Below are 7,050 nucleotides of genomic sequence, written 5' to 3' on the forward strand. Positions count from 1 at the left end.
CAATGGGGGGGATAACACATATGTCATACCTTAATCAATAAATAAAATAAATACATAAGATATATAATGAGTTCTATGATTTTATTCTTTATTGCCTACTTTTTTTAAAAAAGTGAAAGACTAATCATGAACTGATTTAAATGGGAAGGCAGTGACACTGGTAGAAAAAGCCCTTAACTTGATATGCAAAACACAGAATTTGACTTCATCTTTGCTGTTTATTAGCAATATAATGTTTTCCCTTAATATCTCTCAGTCTAGATTTTCCATTTGTGAAATGAGATACTACTACCAGCCTTGCCTAAGTCAGAGAGTTTTATGAGGATCAAGTGAATTGATGTATGTGAGAGTGACAACCAAATAAGATCATAATATCATCAGACCTGAAAAGTACTGGATGATAAAAATCCAAACTGTCATCCAACCCGATCTGTGAACCTCTAAGCATGTATCATTGGCCAACAGGGCAACGGTGTCATATGAGGTAATACAGGTTGATAGATAACAAAGCTTAATCACAAATTTGAGAGTTCTTCCCTAGAATTCCAAAATAATTGGTCACAGTTTGTTTTATGTCACCAAAAAAGGTGCTTGTGTAGAGCAATGGTTTTTAAAATACACTAGTCCATGATAACTATAGCTGGACTAGCAGCATCAACAAAACTAAGAACTTGTTACAATGTAAATGATCAGGCCTGAAAATCCCTCCAGGTAATTGTGATGTGTGTTAAAGTTTGAGAACCATGAATACAGAGGAAAGAACCTGCACTGTGCAGTCAAAGCTGGAGTCAAATACTAGCTCCAACCTTTAATCACACAGTGACCTTGAACTTATTCTTTGAAAATAACTGCCCCAGGGTTTTCCCACTGTGGTAGAAGATACTAGAGGCCCGGTGCACAGATTTGTGCACTGGTGGGGGGGCGTGGCCTGCTGTGAGAGCGCTGCTGTGGGAGCACCGCTCATCTTGGTCAACCAAGCGGCACTCCCACTGTGGGAGTGCACTGACCACCAGGGGGAAGCTCCTGAGTTGATCTTCTGCCCCCTGGTGATCAGTGTGCATCATAGTGACTGGTCGACCAGTCATTCTGGTCGTCCTGCCATTCAGTCACTGGGCTTTTATATATAGAGGTTTTATTCCTCTTAAAATACTAGCCTACTAGCTAGGCTGACATAATTTTGTTAGTTCTTCTGCTTATATAAAGCTTTTCTCACCACCATCTCCCTTCCATATTTTTTGAAAAATTTCTTTGGGTGGAACTAATTTTCAAAGAATTGAGCTTTGCTTGAGCTGTTTGACTACAAAGAGGAATGGGTATCTGAAAACTCAAATATACCAGGAAAAAACAAGGCCATGTTTGTTTTTTTACAATAAAAACTTAATTTTCAAAGTGTGTATAGGCTATTCCTTAGAAAAGTACAACCTATACCAGTGATGGCGAACCTATGACACGTGTGTCAGAGGTGACACGCGAACTCATTTTTTTGGTTGATTTTTCTTTGTTAAATGGCATTTAAATATATAAAATAAATATCAAAAATATAAGTCTTTGTTTTACTATGGTTGCAAATATCAAAAAATTTCTATATGTGACACGGCACCAGAGTTAAGTTAGGGTTTTTCAAAATGCTGACACGCTGAGTTCAAAAGGTTCACCATCACTGACCTATACTATTAAAATTCAGTTAGTATCTGTACCTTATGAAAGTTCCTCTGCTTCACACATATCAAACATGCAAATGAAAGGTAGCTGCTATAGAGATGACTTGGTTCTCTTCAAGTGTGTCTCTATAGCTAGAGTAAAGTAATTAAGTTATTTGGGGTCATCACCCAAAATGACTGTGTTGTTAAGCATAACTATTAGGGTATAAGATCAGGTCTGGGTCCAGTATACTTTTTTCTTTTGCTAAATATGCACTCCACAAATATTTACATTGAGTCTTAATATATTAATAGCACCAAAGAAATCCTTAATGTAACCCTAGTAAGGCCAGAAGAGATCTATCCATTCAATGTCTGTGTATAGAATGCCAACCCTGCTTTAAGCACTCTGCTAAGCACTGGGCCAACAAAAGTGAACAAAAACACAATAGTTCTTGTCCTCACTGAAGGAACAGCATAGGGGAGAAGGACAGTAAACAATGATCATGAAAATAGGTTCAGAAATAATTAATTGTAATAAGTCCCATGGGGAAAGAAATACAGTGTTTTGAAAGGATGTGAATAAGAGGATCTATGAGGTTCTGCCCTTGAAGAGCTTACAGCCTTATTTAATGTGCTTTATATCTTCTGTGCTCAAAGCTCTGTATGGCTACCCATAGGACAGAATGACCAGAGTTCTACCTGCCAAATAACTTTCTTGCTGTCTGGCCTTAGGAAAATTACTTAATCTCAACTAGGGTTGAGGTTTTTTTTGTGTGTGTGTGTGTGTGTGTTTTTCAACCATAAAATTAAACATAAATGCCAGCCTGGTAGGGCTGTTATGAGGATTGAATGAATAAATAAACAGAACTGTGTGTGCTTGGCACATGGTAAGCGCTCAATGAATATTAACCATGTTAGCCAAGAGGAGGCCTAGGAAGAGGTAGAGAAGGAAAAGGGGGAGGGTGGTGAGATGGTGACAATGGTGATGATGTAGTATCTAGGGCAGGGGCAAAGTTAATAATTTCAAAATGCTGTGCTCTTGATACTTAGGCTATTGTTTGCTCCTTAGAAGAAGATATATACATGATAACTCTAGCCAAAATATTAGAGAATATATTATACACACACACACAAAAAATGTCTAAATTCTGCTGTCTAGTCTATTTTTTTATGGTGTGCTAACAGAGTACAGAGAATTTAACAACAACAAAAAAAAAACATTGAGGGGAAAATGCTTAGTTTCAAATCCTGGTCTGCACTTTTGGTGATAAATGCAGTGGTAATACTCAAGTTTGTAAGATAACTATCCATTTAGGATTTGGAATGAGGGAGTTCCTATTAGAGTGGACACAGGAGCATAAGGACACATGTCAGAAAGCCAAACTCACTAACACTGAGGTCCTGAAACATAAGGAGGAGAGCCTCAAAGTGGAAAGAGGACTAGACTTGAGTTGGCAGTGCTTGCTTTCAGTCCTGGCTCTATGTCTCCAATGAGCATTGTGATCTAGATTGTCTCCATGAGCCTCTGTATCTTCTTTTCTAAAATAGAGATGGAAATCAACTTTTTTAGCCAATAAATGTCAAGTTTCCTTTATGAAATACTGGAGGCTCGATGCACAAAATTCGTGCAAGAGTAGGCCTTTCCAGCCCCGGCTGCCTGGGCCCTCGCAGCCCTGGCTACCTTGCAGCCTCCTGTGGCCCCGCCCCCTGCCCACTGGTCTTTCAGGAAGGTCGTTCTGCTGTCCAGTCTAATTAGCATATTAGCCCTTTATTATATAGGATACCTACTCCAGGTAGACCTAATGTCTCACTAAAGAAAGTGAGCATTGAATGAGATGATATATATGAATGTTGTTTTGAAAGCACCAGCTAAATCTAAAATTGATATTATTATTGTTATTATTATCGCCTTATAGTTTTACTTGTAAATCTTTAGTTTCTCCAAAACCACTTATAAGCCCTTTGAATAAGGAGAGAAGGCTGTATTTGTTTTAGTGAGTAGAGCAGGATTTCTGAGCATGTATTGACTGACCTGAGAAAGATCTACCACATTGAAAGAAATTACAACAGTTGCTTAAAGAGGTGCAGGAACACAACATTTCCAGTGGGTGAGATAGTGACAAATAAGGCTAAGTAGCTGCCACAGACAAGCATAGGGCCAAGTTAGTGGGCCAGACCTGTTGAGCAAAAGTTTCAGGTTCATCAATGAGGCCAATGTTGAAACAAAGACAGGCACCTTGGACATTGGCAGGATTATAAAGCAGCATAGGAATTTCTCACATATTTTCACTCACTGAATAAACTGAGTGTGCATAAGTGGATGAAAGGATAGACATTTAATCATGGTGCTTACCGTCCAGGAGCCCACCATCTGGTGGAGGAGGAGAGAAGCATGCATAGAGTGCAATTAGATGCTCTGAGATGTAAGTATATGTAAAGGGCTAGGATATCAAAAAGCAGCCCTCTGGGGAGACCAGGAGGGGGAAGACTTGTGTATAGAAGGGGGAACATCAGTAGAGCACTGAAGGGGAGAAGGGAGGAGAGGATTCCCAGGCATTTTCAGTCCCTAAGGAACTGATGACCTAAGGATGGCATGGGTCCGTGTTTAAGCTAAGAGATGTGTCCTCTCATGAGAGACATAATTAAGATCTCAATTAATTAATTTGTTAGGGATTCCTCCCTTTTTATGCACGCCAGCCCTAATTTATTCTTTATCTGTTACATACATATTCATAGGTGAAAGTGTGAAGCTCTAACTGAGAAAGTGTTATAGAGTTCTGAAAAGGAATTCACTGTAGGAGTCTAAATAGAAAGTAAAAATCAGCTCTTTAAGCTGCTTCTTTACTAAGAGTATTTGGAGTCAGCACTAATTCTGGGTACAGGCCACACATTGTGCTTCATCAATTGGGCTGACCCAGAAAATTGCAGCTGATGTTACAGCATAGATCGTATGGACTCTTATTTTGCACAATGAGAATTGTGTAAGCCCACTACCAACCCTGTCCCGCACTGGAGTGTGAGTGATGTTTTGAATCATATTATTTGATTTACCTTTGTTTTCCCCTAAAACACCTGAGAATATCAACTGTACTGGACTTCTAAGCACATCCTTAAGATATGAAAAGAGGTTTTTATCAACAAGGGAAGGTATTTGCATACATATCTATATTAAGGTTAGGGGCCTTAAAAATTCATAGTTATTGGGTACCTGGTCTGAAGAATGACAGTGGAAAAGGAACAGCACTCCTTCCTGGCTAGGAGGTCCTTATTAATTCTTGAATAGCTTATTTCCAAAGCACTCTAGATTGCTAGCCTGAGCACCAGTCTCTTTTTTTATAGTACCACTAGAGGCCCGGTGCACAAATTCATGCACCAGTGGGGTCCCTCAGCATCAGGCCAGAACTGGTCCTCCGACATCTTCCAAGGGGTCCTGGATTGTGAGAGGGCACAGTCCAGGCCGAGGGTCTGCACCGGTACACAATCGGGGCTGGGGAGGGACGCTGGAGTTTGGCCAGCCAGGGAGGGACTGCAGGAGGCCTCCAGGGTGTGTCTGGCCTGTCTTGCTCAGTCCCAATCTGCCGGACCCCTGCAGTAAGCTCACTTACCAGTCAGAGTGTCTTCCCCCTGGTGGTCAGTACACGTCATATTGAGTGGTTGAGTGGCCTTAGCATATCATTAGCATATTATGCTTTAATTGGTTGAACGGCCGACTGCATGACTGGACACTTAGCATATTAGGCTTTTATTATATAGGACTAGTGTCTGTCTTCTCTTCCTCCTGTTCCTTAACATGTCTGCCTCTGGTTTCCTCCTTCTTCTGATTCTATCTACTCATTTTCTTTGTCACCCTTCAAATTTAACACTTGGTCATCACACCCTCTACATGTGATCTGATAAATACATTAGAGTCACCCCTGCACAGTAATATTCCTTCCAACTCTGGTTATATGTTGACAAAGCTCTGTATTATCTGGTTAAAAGAAATAACTGTAGCAAAAGTACAAGGAAAGCTTTCAGATTTGAAAGACATTTTAAGGAGGAGTATCACTTGTATTCCCATAGTGTATTTTTCCTAGATAAAATTCATTGTTATAAAAATAAAGCATTGTGAAGAAAGAGTTCACATATAATTGATTTTTGTATCAAAGCAAATTATGGTTCATTTATCCCAGATGAAAACAGAATCATTGTTAATTTCCATGGATGACAAAAGAATTTTCTTTTAAACTATAACAGTAGTTATTATAACTTGTAAAATCCAGCAATAAGCCTGAGTCCTTAAAAGTAGAGGAGACATTGAAATGTCAGCATGACATTAATGGCTTGGTTGAATATACTTTGTCATGACTAAAAGGTAGTGTTTGAGGCTGGGCAAAGCTAACTATTGTAACAAGCAATGGTGACATAATGTAGTAAGGATTTGTAGCTGTCACATCAGTGCCTAAGGCAGGTGATGGGGCTCTGGACCAGAGAGCCCTGCTCCTTTCACCTTTGTCACTGTGAGTTTCCTCACTTGACCACCAAGATCATCATATAATGGAAAAAGAGGGCTTGGAGACTATATAAGAGGTTTCATGGCAACGCCTGTCCGTGGCCCACATCTTTTCTGACATTCCACTGGGCAGGATACAGTCCATAGTGCCAATATAACTGCAAACAAGCCTGGAGGAGGTCATCTTCTTGTGGGTCCAGGAAAAAAAGAAATGGTTTGGTGAACACATAGCAGTGTCTTAGATGGAGTTTTGTAATCAATAATGAAGTGATTGTTTTATAATTCCTTAATATAATTTCCATCCCCTTTTCCTGTTTCAAAAATTAATCTCTCTTAAGAAGCTTTAAATAAACAGAGGAGACATATATAATAGTTGAAAGCAAGGACTTGGAGTTATAATAATCTCGTTCAAATGTCCCTTTACCAGAGACTTTTGTCTTCTTTGAGCTCCTTTTCTTTATTATTGAATTTTTTCATTCATCAACTGGGAATCTAGGTACCTAATAAGAAGGATCCTGTGATGATGGAATGAGATAATCTATACAACATAGGAAGTAGTCAGGAAATGATAACTTATTATTTATATGATTAGAAAAACATAATGTGAAGGGTGTTAATGCAAGTGATATTTATAAATAAGCCTCTTCCAATTTCTTACATGTAGGACATTTTCCTTCACTCAAAGCACTTTTTGCTCCCAAACCTTTAAGCCATTTTCAGAAGAGGTTTTCTGCAGTCCTAGAATGAAGGAATTGGGTGAGGAGAGGGAGGTCCATGGCTGTGGCAGTCCACAGAACTCGACAGATTCTGCATTTCATGGAGGTGGGGTTGTTAGCTGCCCAGGCTGCCTTAATGCCATGTCCCTCTTCCCCATGCCAATGGCATTCAGGATGACTCACCAGAGAACTTGTTTTC

Source organism: Myotis brandtii, unplaced genomic scaffold, assembly GCF_000412655.1.
Source record: "Myotis brandtii unplaced genomic scaffold, ASM41265v1 scaffold86, whole genome shotgun sequence".
NCBI classification, from domain to species: Eukaryota; Metazoa; Chordata; class Mammalia; order Chiroptera; family Vespertilionidae; genus Myotis; species Myotis brandtii.